General features: G+C 46.9%; 1 protein-coding gene across 1 annotated transcript in view; it reads right to left on the minus strand.

The window, feature by feature from the left end:
* Positions 1-12512, minus strand: part of LOC137608878 (potassium/sodium hyperpolarization-activated cyclic nucleotide-gated channel 1) — a 45662-nt gene that overhangs the window by 28657 nt on the left and 4493 nt on the right. The window lies entirely within an intron of this gene.

The following is a 12512-nucleotide window of genomic DNA, read 5'->3' on the forward strand; positions in this document are numbered from 1 at the left end:
GGCTCTGCTGTAACCCCCCCCCCCCCCCTGCATGAAGGAGAGAACAAGAGGCTGATGCTCAGATCCTCTACGGTTCATCCACAGGGAGATACAATGCACTGCCCTGACAGGCTAAAATTAGCCACGAGCTAACAGGACGGCTGTCTCAATGCACTCAGTAGCTCCTCTGCTGCGTACGTCTTTATTCTTAATTTAGCAGATCTCCCTCTCTGTGTGTCTAGGCTGGTAAAATAGGAGGGAAAAGATAAAGGTGACTGGTATCGGTATTCTAACTGGGATGGAAACAGGAAGTCACACTTTGACCCCTGTTTGAATTGCAAATAAGTCGAGGCGGGCAGGAATAGGAAAAGTCTCTGCTCGTCTGCTTCTTCCTCTTTAACCTCACAGGTAATCGACAAAAAGCTCCACAGAAGGGTCTCTCGCCGTGTGGAAGCGATCGGGTGGCGCCGCCTCACCCGGGGAGCGTTCCACTTTGCAACCTCTGGGTCAGGATGAGTCATGAAGGGGCCAGAAAGGGAAGATGCTGCTCATTAATGCAACGTTGGGGTTTGTTTGGGTTGCATTTTCAGGAAGGTTGGCTAGCGGCGGTGGCTAACCATACCATAGCATTCTAGTCCCAGTCACAGAGGCTGCGGGGGCAGATCGGCGGTCAGGTCACAGGATGACCTCTACAACACAAACACGGCAGTCAGAGACTGCAACATCCCGCGACACCCCTGAATTCAGCATTTTACCCTGACCTACACATTTTTGTGCCTCTGTGGACCTAAAGAGGTGTAAAAGAGCACCGCCGTCAGCCAATAGAATGCGCGTACGGAATCACATGACTGACTGCCGTCCAGAAATCTGCAATGAGTACAAAAGTTGAAATTTGTTAGTTTTCTCCAGGTCAAGGTCATCATCTCGTTCTCCTCCCCTTTGCTGCCTGAGTCGTGTGCTTTTTCCTTCATCTTTCCATCTGCAGCGGGACGTAAAAAGCATTTCTTCACATTGGAATCAGTTCATCTGAACCCGCGTTACGTCACGTATGATTTCTTTACGTGACGACTGCTTGGCGCCGCAGGGTGGATGACGTCTCGACGCTCTGATGCCTCATTAATATATTGATCTGCCTCTGAAGCCGTGACGTCTGCCTCCAGCTCATCCCTCTAGTCTGGCCTGGATTACTGTAATAATCCAACATTCTGAGTGCGATGAATTAGTCTGATTGTGGCTGATTGTGCGTCGTCACGTAAAAACCTTCACATTACAAACACAAGAGTACTGTAGTTTAATTAAGTGGGAATAGAGTATAACTTTATTTATCCCTTAAGGATATTATAAGAATATTAACATTTTTATTATTATAACATTATGATTATATTATTAACCTTATTATACTATTAAAATTATTAATATATTATATTATTATATTATAATTATATAATTATATTATAATATAATATATTATTATAACATTATTATTATATTATTAACATTATATTATTAATATTATTATTATACTATTAATTATTATTATATTATTATTATTATTATTAACATTACTATTATTATAAAATTATTATTATAATATTAACATTTGTCCCATCATTTCCGTCCCCCTCGGCTCCATTTGAGAGGTAAAGCGAGTCGTCATCGGCGAAACAGGATTAGAATTAAGTGCATTAAGCTTAATTTTGACCCAAGGGGGCAAAGGTCAACGTAATCCTCTAACACGGGAGAGACAAAGAGCCAAGATGCGATGTGATAACGGTTCAGGGTCGAGTCCAACCAGCATGACACTCGTCCACGTTTGGCTGCAGAACAACGGGAGCAGGATTAGCGCGTCCACCTGGGAGCGGCTGCGTTACATCCAGAAAACCACTTCCATCAACTCAAACCGGCGCCCCCTGATGGAGAACATCAGCGCTCACGCCTCACAGGTGCCCATTTATTTCTAGCAGATGAAAGCCGTCGGGTGTGTGTGTGTGCGTGTGTGTGTGTGTGTGTTTCGGTGTGTGTCGCACACACGGGAGAATTACTCAACATGCAGCTCTGGGCCGCCAACACGTAATTACAAAGTGTTCTTTACGCATCTTCAAATTCGACACGAGTGACCTCTGTTTGAGGTTAGCGAGGATTTGCGAGGGACTAATTTGAGGGCATTAAATCCACCACTGGTTATTCCATTGACAGATGACAAAACTGCTTCCAGGAAAATCTGGAATTCTCCTGCTTAACATGGTCTGGTAAATCTCCTTTTTTGGATCTGTGTGGGTTGTGCTTAATCACAAAATTACAGTTGAACTTGGATTTGAAGAATCATATTATTATGTCACGGGAATCGAAGCTTCAATGCTGTTTACTAGCAAATAAAAGCTGTGAATATTTTTTTTTTTTTTTTAAATAGAAATAGCAGATTTCCGGTTTCATTCTCTTCCCTAAAGGAAAAGCATCTTGCTGGAAGTAATGACTGGTCACATGTCTGTAATGTCCCATATGTAATGATGCTCATATATGCATAGCTCAGAGATAAATAAACGTAAATAGACTTGGCCTTATTTCAGCATCTACATTCTGAGAGGAGAATCAGTCTGAGACGTTCAGCTTCTTTAGACTCTGCAAAAAAACGTTTAGTCACGAGGCCCAGCAGCGATCTGCAGCCACAGACTTCATTAAAAGGCAGGTGGTGATCAATGGTGTCTTTACACAGGCAGAAAACAAGAGGTGATGTATTCATGGACCGGGGGAACACCTTACAGGGGGGGGGGAGGTCATTATCTCCTGGCTGTGTGCGCCGCTGCCTCACATGCACCCATCGAAGAAGAATTAGAATTAGAATCTTTATTTCTTCTCACGTCGGGTCCGATTCTTTCATGACTCAACGCTTTACTTGAGTTCAGGGAGAGATTGTGTTTTCCCCGAAAACAACTTGTTCACAATTTTTTTTTCACATGCATTAATTATTATCTTTTACACATTCTCCTTCTTCTTCTTCCTTTTCTTTTCATCTTTAGTGGGTTTTATGAAAAAAAACACACAAAAAAACCTTCCTGATGTCGTCAGCCAATAGAATGCGCGCACGGTATCACGTGACTGCCTATCAGACATCTACCATGAGTACAAAAGTCGAAATTTGACCTTGACCCTAGTTTTCTCAAGTTGAAGGTCATCATCCATCCCCTTTGCTGCCTGAGTGCTTTTTGTTTCACCTTTCTACCTGAACGGTAGTGAAGATATTTACTTACTTTTATTTTTTTTAATTAGTTTCAGGACCCTAACCCCCCCCCCGGTGTGGACGGTGTAGCGTTGGATTAGTGTCATCCTGCCTCCTTTCCTCCCGGCCCTCCATCTCTTTCCCGTCCTCTCCGTGTCCGTCAGCGCTCTCCCTCCATCACGGCGCCGTCCTGTCAGCTCGCCCGCTGTCTCACCCGCCGCCCCGCGTCTATTTTGGTCGTGTGAGCGTGATAACCTCAACACTACTGTTCTGCCTTAATCTGCGCTTCAGCCATTCTGAGCTGTCTTCTGGGGGCCCCCACCACCATGGGGGGGCCACCGTTGGATTGTGTCGAGCTACTGTGTTGTTAATGACTTAATGCGACAGTAAATAGGAAGAAGAAATACGACATGAGAACCCCGCACCTCCTCTCCTCTCTACGCCTGCAGAAGCGTTCTTATTTGGACTCCATTCTGAGGCTCTGTGGGGATTAATGTATGCAGATGATGTATGCACATACTGTGATTTCTTTCAAGGACTAAAAAAAATTCAATGTGGAGAGAGGCTGAGTGCATCAGGGGAGCAAGCAAATGTATTTATGGAGGAGGAGGAGGAGGATGTTCTATCGATTTGTACCTGTAAACCGAGAAGCAGAAACAACGACAGCAGCTCAGGTCGGAGGAAACGTGTGCACATCTCCAGAAACAAGCTGTACCTAAAGTGGACACTGCATAACTCATCAGCGCAATTAGACAACCGGCCAGAAAACAAATCAATATGACGCCTGCGGGACGTTTGGTCCAAAAACCAACGCCATTAAGCAAAAAATGAAAAGAAAAACCCTCCTCCCACACGACCCGTTCTCCCTCCAGTCGTCTGGTTATGCAAGTCTGTGTCAGGGTGATGGTCGGACATCATTCCAGGAATTAAATCAGTGTCCTCTGTCAGTCAGTCTGCGATGGAGGGAGGAAGGAAAGAGGCAGAACTGATGCTGATGCAGCCGAGTCAGCAGCTGAGCTGGAAACGACAGGATTCCTCATGGAGTAAAGCCCCCGGTGTCCACCAGACATAAGCAACCACTACGGCTGCATTAGGAGTCTCCTTTGTGTTGGGAGGTAATAAAAATACTGATCACTGCTCGGTTTGGTTTATTAAAATGTAAAATAGGTTTCCAACCACTAGGAGGCGGCAGAAACGTGATGTGAACAACAGTGACAGGTCATTATCATGTGAGGAGAGCACAAACACTTAGAGTAACTGTTTGACGAGTGAAAAAGAAAATCCTGTAATAACAGTCGATAACGTAATAAATTTAGCCGTTTTTTAAATGTAATAGGCCAACGACGTAGTAAATGGACAATAACGTAATACTTAGGGGTTAGGGGTTAAAGTTAGGGTTATGGTTAGGGGTTAGGGACTTTTTGGGTATTACTAATTATTACTAATCCTCCCTAGGGGTTAGGATTGGTAATTAATTATTAAATGAGTAGCCAAAAGTTATTACGTTATTAGTTCAGGGCTCCGCGATGCACTGGCGTCGCACCCGGAGTTTCCCCCGCCTCACGCCCTCAGTCAGCTGGGATAGGCTCCACCCCCGACCCGCCACAGCGGATGAAGCAGTTGATAATGAATGAATGAATGAATGAATGGAATGAATGGTTCAGGTCTTTTATTATGTTACTGGACAGGAATCACTTTATTGGCCGATTACATTTCAAAAACGACTAAATTTATCACGTTACCGGCTTCAACAGACGCGCTTTCTTTAATTCTGTAGGAAAGCAGCTTGATGAAACAGCTACTGGTGTTAGCATCATTAGCTCAGCAGTTTCAACGGTTCAGAGACGACCTGGTTCTCCCATGATCCCTTCATTAGAACTGGAGCAGGACGCAAACGAGAAACAGATACCCTCCAGACCAGCAGGGGGCGGTCTGAGTTAGAAACTCCATGTTAGCTAAACCAGCTGGTTATCTTCAGTAAGACAATGATTTTAGCTGATGGTGATTAAAAGAAGTTAATCCGTAACTTTTTAAACCCTTTAAAAGGGAAATGTCTTAATCCCCCATGTTAGCCAGCTAGCTGCTAGCTGCTAGCACACAGCAGGCTTTGGGGATGGAGGGGAGAGTAATCACATCACACCTTGACTTCACTTCCTGTTGTCCTACATACTGATGACAGTCACTGTAATCAATCTGATGACACGTTTACCTGACGACCCAACACAGACGTGGAGAATCGAACCCCAGGTTTGTGTTCTCCTCTCGCTTTTTGGAGGCTGTCCTGCTGACGTGTTTTTGGCGGAGAGAACCAGCGAGTTGTGGCTGCGTTAAGTAGGCAGTCGGGGAAGATTAGCGCCCATGTGAGAGCAGCAGGGATTTGACTGGATTGCACAGGGTGACCTGCTGTGCTCATGTAAACATCAGCAAGACGGGCCGTTACCGCCAGAGTTAGCACAGAGCACAGGCCGCCGCCGCCACCGCGACACAGAGGACCCAACCTGATGGCGTCCATGATTCCAAGTCCAACATTCACCCGTAAATCAGATATCTGGAGGAAACATTCTAATCAACAAGGCAGTCAGAGACCGCCACATCCCGCGAAGGGTCGTTCAGGGTTCCCTGAAGGTCGTACCTGACAAGTGCGTAGTTTCGACCTTAGGTCAAAGCTATGCACTAGCTTTGACCATAGATCAAAGCTAGTCTTACACTGGATGTGGAGGATGCTAATTGATTATCCTGCAGGAGGCTACGTGACAAGACGTCCGCCATGATGGTTCTAGAACCTGTGGTGGACGGATCACAGGAGCTTTCCTCAGCTCAGCTACCAGGGATCACCAAAGCAACCCCCCCCCCACCAGCCCCCACCCCCCCAAACACAGCAACCACCTCCAGACAGAAATAACCCAGATTAGCTTAATCTCCACACTTATCACTCTAACCCTCCTCCCTAGACTATATCTGTCATTCGTCTGCTTACTGTACTGCACACACCCCGCTGGAGGAAGCTGGTGTTGGGTGTGTGTGTGGGGGGGGTATCCCATGGGGGGCAGAGCTGTTGGCCGTCTCTGCTGAGGGTGAACACAAATCACGAAAAATGTCATCGCTGAACATCGAAATAAAAAAAATTGAGGCTAGAAATAAGCAGCGGGTGTTGATTTTGTTGAATTGACCCGGGATTAGAACCCACAACCGCCAGATAACACGCCGGTATGAACGCGTAACGGTTCTCTTTCTGTTCCTCCGTGTCTCAAACGTCACGTCTGCAGATATCAAAGGATGGAGAGAGAACGAGTGACGCAGATCGACTCCCGGTGGAGGAGAGAACAGCATCTCAAATGTCATCCATCAGCGCTCACGCTGTATGGAGCACATGGGCCTACAGAGACAGAGTCATGTGACCCGGCGGCGCTTTCACAATCGGCGGTTTCATCCAGAAGAGAGGACGACGCCTTTGATGGACGGATTAGAGACAGTGGCGAGGACAGAAGACAGGAAGTGGAGCTGGAGGAAATGGAGATGGTGCAGCCCGGTCATGCTACCGCTAATAAAAACGGAGGGATTCCCAAATTCTGTTTACGGCACCGGAAAAAAACCCCAGATAAGAGCCAAACACATCCGTCCACGCACCATTTCACCGAATACAATCGGAATTTGAGGCATCTGCAAAGAGTTGCGTTGTGGAAACCGGAATATTCAGCAGCACGACGCGATTTGCATGGAAACATCTCGACCAGAAGGTTTCAAAACGTGCACCGACATCACGACGGCGCTGATGAAAGATGCAACAGCGCAGATGAGAAACAGTGAAATCACTCTTCCACAGCCAGGCGCTTAGTCGCTGGACAGAAAATTTGCTGCTACACACACTTCAGTGACAAATTTAATGTGTTCAATTATGGATATTAGCCGGTCGGAGCCACACAGCGTTTGTATATTAAATCAAGCTGTAGCTTCATTTATTTGTGTTGTGTTCTTTTTTGTTTCGTTAATGCCTCATCAGGGATGTCTGTGTGTGTGTGTGTGTGTGTGTGTGTGTGTGTGTAGTTAAACACGCCGTCGTCTGCGGTTTAACGGCGTTAACACCATCAGTAACAACGCCGGCGAGCGGAAAAGTGGACAATTACTGCTTCAATCTGTCCGTACGTCTCGCAAAGAAACCACATTCATCAACGGGGAGATGAGCCGTAAAGCAGGCCTGAGTCTGCTGAGGAAAGCAGGGTCATGTGACCTGAAGATGAGGGCGGAGCCTATTGTTTAAAACATAATTTGAGGTCGCGGGACGATGGGGTGGATAAGAAAAAACACGGCAGACGGAAGTGAAAGTCTCGGGCGGAACATTAGACGCGACACCTCATTAGCATACACATCATCCCACGTTAGCGTCAAAAAGTTTCACGTGACGGTCGAGTCGCCTGGAAAAAAGTCGGTGCGAGAGTAAAAGCGCAGGAGCGGAGCGACGCTGATGGAGGCTTTGGAACAGGAGCCGACAAACAAAGTCGCTCGGCTGGTGAATAATTAAAATCTTTGGCCTTACAGGATCACTGGCGGCAGGATTTTAGATCTTATCGATGCGCCCGAACAAAAAACGTCTAATGAAAGCAGGAAACAAAATCCTCTCATGTCGTTTCTGTAATGACACTGAGTGCATTTAAGACCTACAAGGTTCTAATCAAATTACCTGTGAGGGACTTCAGGTAAGAAGAACATTTAAGCCTAATATAAAAATATTACACCTTATAATACGTATCACAACGCCACACAAATTAGTGCCGTACATACTCAACTTTTCCCTCCATGGGCCGGCCTTTAAGACGTGGCGGATAAATACATCAAAATAAAATGATACGTTTCTAAATTTAATAATAAACGTGAATTCAATGTGTACCAACTTTATTAGCAGCGTCCGGTTGGGGACCGGTACCGGTCCACGCCCCGGGGGTTGGGCACCTCTGCTGTACATCACAACCTGACAGATTCTCGCTGCAGGAGTTGAAAACCAGCAGCTGTGCATCTCTGACAGCTTGTGGAGCAGCAGGTACCGAATCTGGGTCGGCCAACACCTGCTCCCGATACCGAATCCCGTCCCGGGTCGGTCTCCGAACCCGAAACCCCCAACGACGGACCGCACGACAAACCGCATCCTGATCCGCGTTCAAAAAACGAAAATCGTTCTGTGGTGAACTCATCTTTGCGATTTTCAGGAATGAAGAGATCGGTTGTGCGACTGAGCTGCCACATCACACCTCCAGGCGCCGGGGTGGAGAAATATTCCGTCACACACACACACACACACACACACAGACGTGACACATTCCCCCAGCCTCACACGCCACATCAGATCAAATCACATGACATAACAGGAAACAGTTGCATGCAGTCATCGGATGACGGCTCTGCTTCACACACTGATATCCTGCAGTCATTCCTGATACTCTCCCCCAACACGGAAACAAGAACGTTGGCTTCCCGTCTACGCTTTTAAACGATGCACAAACTTCCTGTTTAAGAAAAACATCATCGACATACAGCACAAAAAAAAAAAAACAATCCTGGAGCTTAATGTGTGTGTGTGTGTGTGTGTGTGTGTGTGTTTGTGTGTGTGTGTGTCCGCGACTCGGCAATGCCGAGTCACAGACAAGTGAATCAAGTCCACAGGACTCCACAAACCAAAGCCGACTAATCTCCGGTGACGACACACTATCTGTTGCTGAAGTGGCAAATTAGCGGCGTCGGCGTCAGAGCTGAGCGTCACGATCTCCTTCACTCATCTAACGATCCTGTTTGCCCGTTAGATAATCATATTAATCAGTGGGAGGAAATATATTCATTCTCAACTAGTGCTGAAACTAACAGTCGATTAATTACCAGCCAGAAATCAAGTCGTCGTTTAAGCAGGAAATTAGTTTGATGTTCAGTTCCGTTCAAATGAAGTCGTGTGTAGAACAAATAGAAATCATCTATTTTAATTCAATCATAAAAATCTTAAAATACAACAAAAGGTCCAGACAAACACTCCCAACGATCCGTTTCTAAGGAGTTAAAGAAGCGTCTATTGTCACTCAGAATTCTGGGTATTTCATGTGGACTACTTCTATAACCTGTGTAACGTCGTTAGCCTCCTCTGCTGCTCCCACACAGTGAACTAGACACCTGGGTCAGTCAGTTTACCCCCTGCCCCCCACCCCCTTTGAGATCAATTTACCGTCTGCAGAGCTGAGAGCCTTTAAATGAACCCATCACCTGCTGCGGCTCTGGCCGACACCCCCTAAACGCTCGCCATCGGTCCGTCTGCTTTCTGCGTGTCATTAGTGGTGAGTTAACAGAACACTGGGACGTCACGCCGATGTTCGCTGGGAGGCTTCGGCGTGACGGCGCCATCGTTCTGCTGCCGAGTGGACCCACACATCAGTTCGGTTCATGTGCAGAAAGGTCTGATCGCATGAGAGACGATCCTCATTAACATTCAGGGGAGGCGTCGCCCCGTGCTGAGAATGTTCATCACAGCCGCCCCAGAGAGGTAGAGCTGATGATGTCGTACCGGTGTGTCCATCGCAAGAACGTCAATAAACACACACAGGAAGCAGATCCTTGAGAGACGAGCCTCGGTTCAGGACACCACCACGTGTCGGCGGATGGATACGACATCAGTGAGACCGGATCTCGTTCTTTACCACGTGATGGATGCAAAGTCCTGGTGATCCTGAGGGTTCTGGTGGTCCTGAGGTATTGGTGATCTCAGTGGTCCTGAGGAATCTGGTGGTCCTGGTGGTCCTGAGGTATTAGTGGTCCTGAGGTACTGGTGCCCCTGGTGGTCCTGGTGGGCCTTTTAGGAGCTGAGGGGATTCTCTACCCCCTTTCCTTCTTATATCAAGTAAACCAAACCAAATTCCGCGACGATGCCTGGTCTCTAAATCTAGTCCTGCAGAGCGCAGAGATGTCGGGAGGTCCTACTGTTAGTGTAGGACCTACCGTGTAGGTCAGTGGTTCAATGACAGGATGTGAAATAATATAAAAGCAGGTCAGAAATGAATTCAAGCAGTGGGTAAAACAGACCTGAAGGATTTAAAGGTGCTTCTGAAATTAAAGATGAAAGGGCAAAATGCCCCTGATAACTGATCTCATTATTTTATTGAATTATTAAATACTCAGCTATTAAATTTAATTCCCCGGTAGGTCACCGTGAGATGTAGGAGCCTCAGAAAAACAGATTGCTATGCTTTCTGGGAAATACTGAGTTATTAAAAGGCTTTTCTTTTTAAATATTACCGTCATTAGAAATTCAACTGTTCACCTGAAGAGAAAAACCGACTGACAAACGGGCCGGTACCGACTGACCCATGGACCGGTTCTGGTCCAGACTCAAGTTTGTTTGCTCGGGTTCAGTTGGGCTTCAATTAAGCTATATTTAGCTCGAATCTTTAGCGCGCTAAAAGGCTGTTAGCACAGACTGTGGTGTGTAAACCAGCCGGCCTCCAGTCAGGCGGGGCTGTGTTTAAACGGCGGTTTGCACAGTGTATTTACCGCCCTGCACGACCTTCACGCTGTACGCTGCCGTTTCCCACAGCTCTCTGCATTGAAATAATTATGTGTTAGCAAGCGGATGAATGAAAGCGCTAACAAACACAGATCGGTGCTTCCAGACGGGGTCAGAAAGCCGCAAATAACGACTCACAGGGGATTCGAAAACGAACACAACGAAGTTTTTTTGGGGGGGGGAAGCAGAAGATCTCCGACAGACATCCTGAGCGTGATGCAGAAAAAAAAACAAAAAAACAAAACGAGTTGCGAACCATCCGGCCTGCACTGCTGACATCACGAGCCTCTTTACTTCACAGATGGAGGGATGGGATGGTGACAAAGTGAAGATGGGGGCAGGGAGGACACGACAGATGAAGGGGTGAGGGCCGGGCAGGATGGACCACGATTTAAGACGAGTGGAGACAAAGAGCAGCGACTGATGAACCGTTGCGTCGCAGCGTTATGACACATCCTTTGCTGCATCGCCTGCCTTCCTGCACGCTCACTGCAGATTTTCATTACCCTGGCGGCGCCGTCTATTTGTGCTCCCAACCCGGACCGTACCATCTCCTCCTCCCACTGCAGACTGCTCTCCAAACGGAAGCAGAAACATCACGTCCAGCGCCGTTTGAAGCATATAATCAGCGTCCTACACAGTGTGCATGTTGAGATTACGACGCAGCACATATGGAGCTCGGGCCTGACTTTCTGCTTCAATAGCCCCGCTGATGAAGGACTGAGGATGACTTCCAAATGTCACATTATGCAATGTAAGAATCAAATGGAAGCATAAACATAAAAGTTTGCTGCTTCATTGGCGCTTGAACACAATTATTATCTTTTCCTGTTCCATAAATGTTCAGTGATCCGTAGGGAGGTCTGGATGTGAACGCCGCGTGGTTTTAGCGTGAACGATCCGGTTTAGCTCATACAGTTAGTCCTCAACTTAAGAACACCCAGAGAACTTTAGTAGAGTAATAATGACATTACTTTAGTATTTAGAGTAGTAATGACATTTAAATGACCTCAGATGGAGATTAGAGATTGAAATGTAATAAATAACGACTTACGAACAATTCAACTTATGAACAACCCCTAGGAACCAGTCGTGTTCGTATGTTGAGGACTACCTGCGGTATTTTTTTCCTGCTCCATTAATGTTCAGTGATCCCTGGGGGGGGCACCATGGTTTTTGCGTGAACGCTCTGGGTGGACATGGATGGTGTTTAGCTTGTATCTGAATGTTGGTGACCTCTCGGGGTGACGTGTATGTATGTGCAGTAAATCTCTCACTGACGCGTCACTGAGCAACGCCCTCTGCAGAACGCCGGGAACACAGTTAGCTTCGACTGGTGCAACACACCACACGACTAACTGCAGGGGGGGGGGGCACGATCAAGACCGCATTCCAAATCTAACGTTACATCCCAGCTTTGGTCTGAATATCGAACGTCTGCTGGGACGGTTCATGGAGGAGGGAAGTCTTTCTATCAGTCGGTGCGGAATGGGAACATTATGGGGGGGGGGGGTTTGTTAAATAGTCTGAGTGAAGGAGGCGAGGAATCAATGGAGGGTAATGACGCATCGTTCGCTGTTCAACCTTGAAGGTGTGAACACACAACCCACCGGAGGCGCCTCAAACACCAGCAGTATATCAAGACAGGAGTTCATTCAGACTCTAATGGATGTTCCTTTCGGTGTTCCTGGGGTTTATTAGTGGGGGGGGGTTCTGGGAACACTTTCATACACTTTCTACTCTGAGACGCACGGATTAGCCCCGCCCTCAGTGGGATGGGTC

This window comes from Antennarius striatus, chromosome 15 (assembly GCF_040054535.1).
Source record: "Antennarius striatus isolate MH-2024 chromosome 15, ASM4005453v1, whole genome shotgun sequence".
In the NCBI taxonomy this organism is placed as follows: Eukaryota; Metazoa; Chordata; class Actinopteri; order Lophiiformes; family Antennariidae; genus Antennarius; species Antennarius striatus.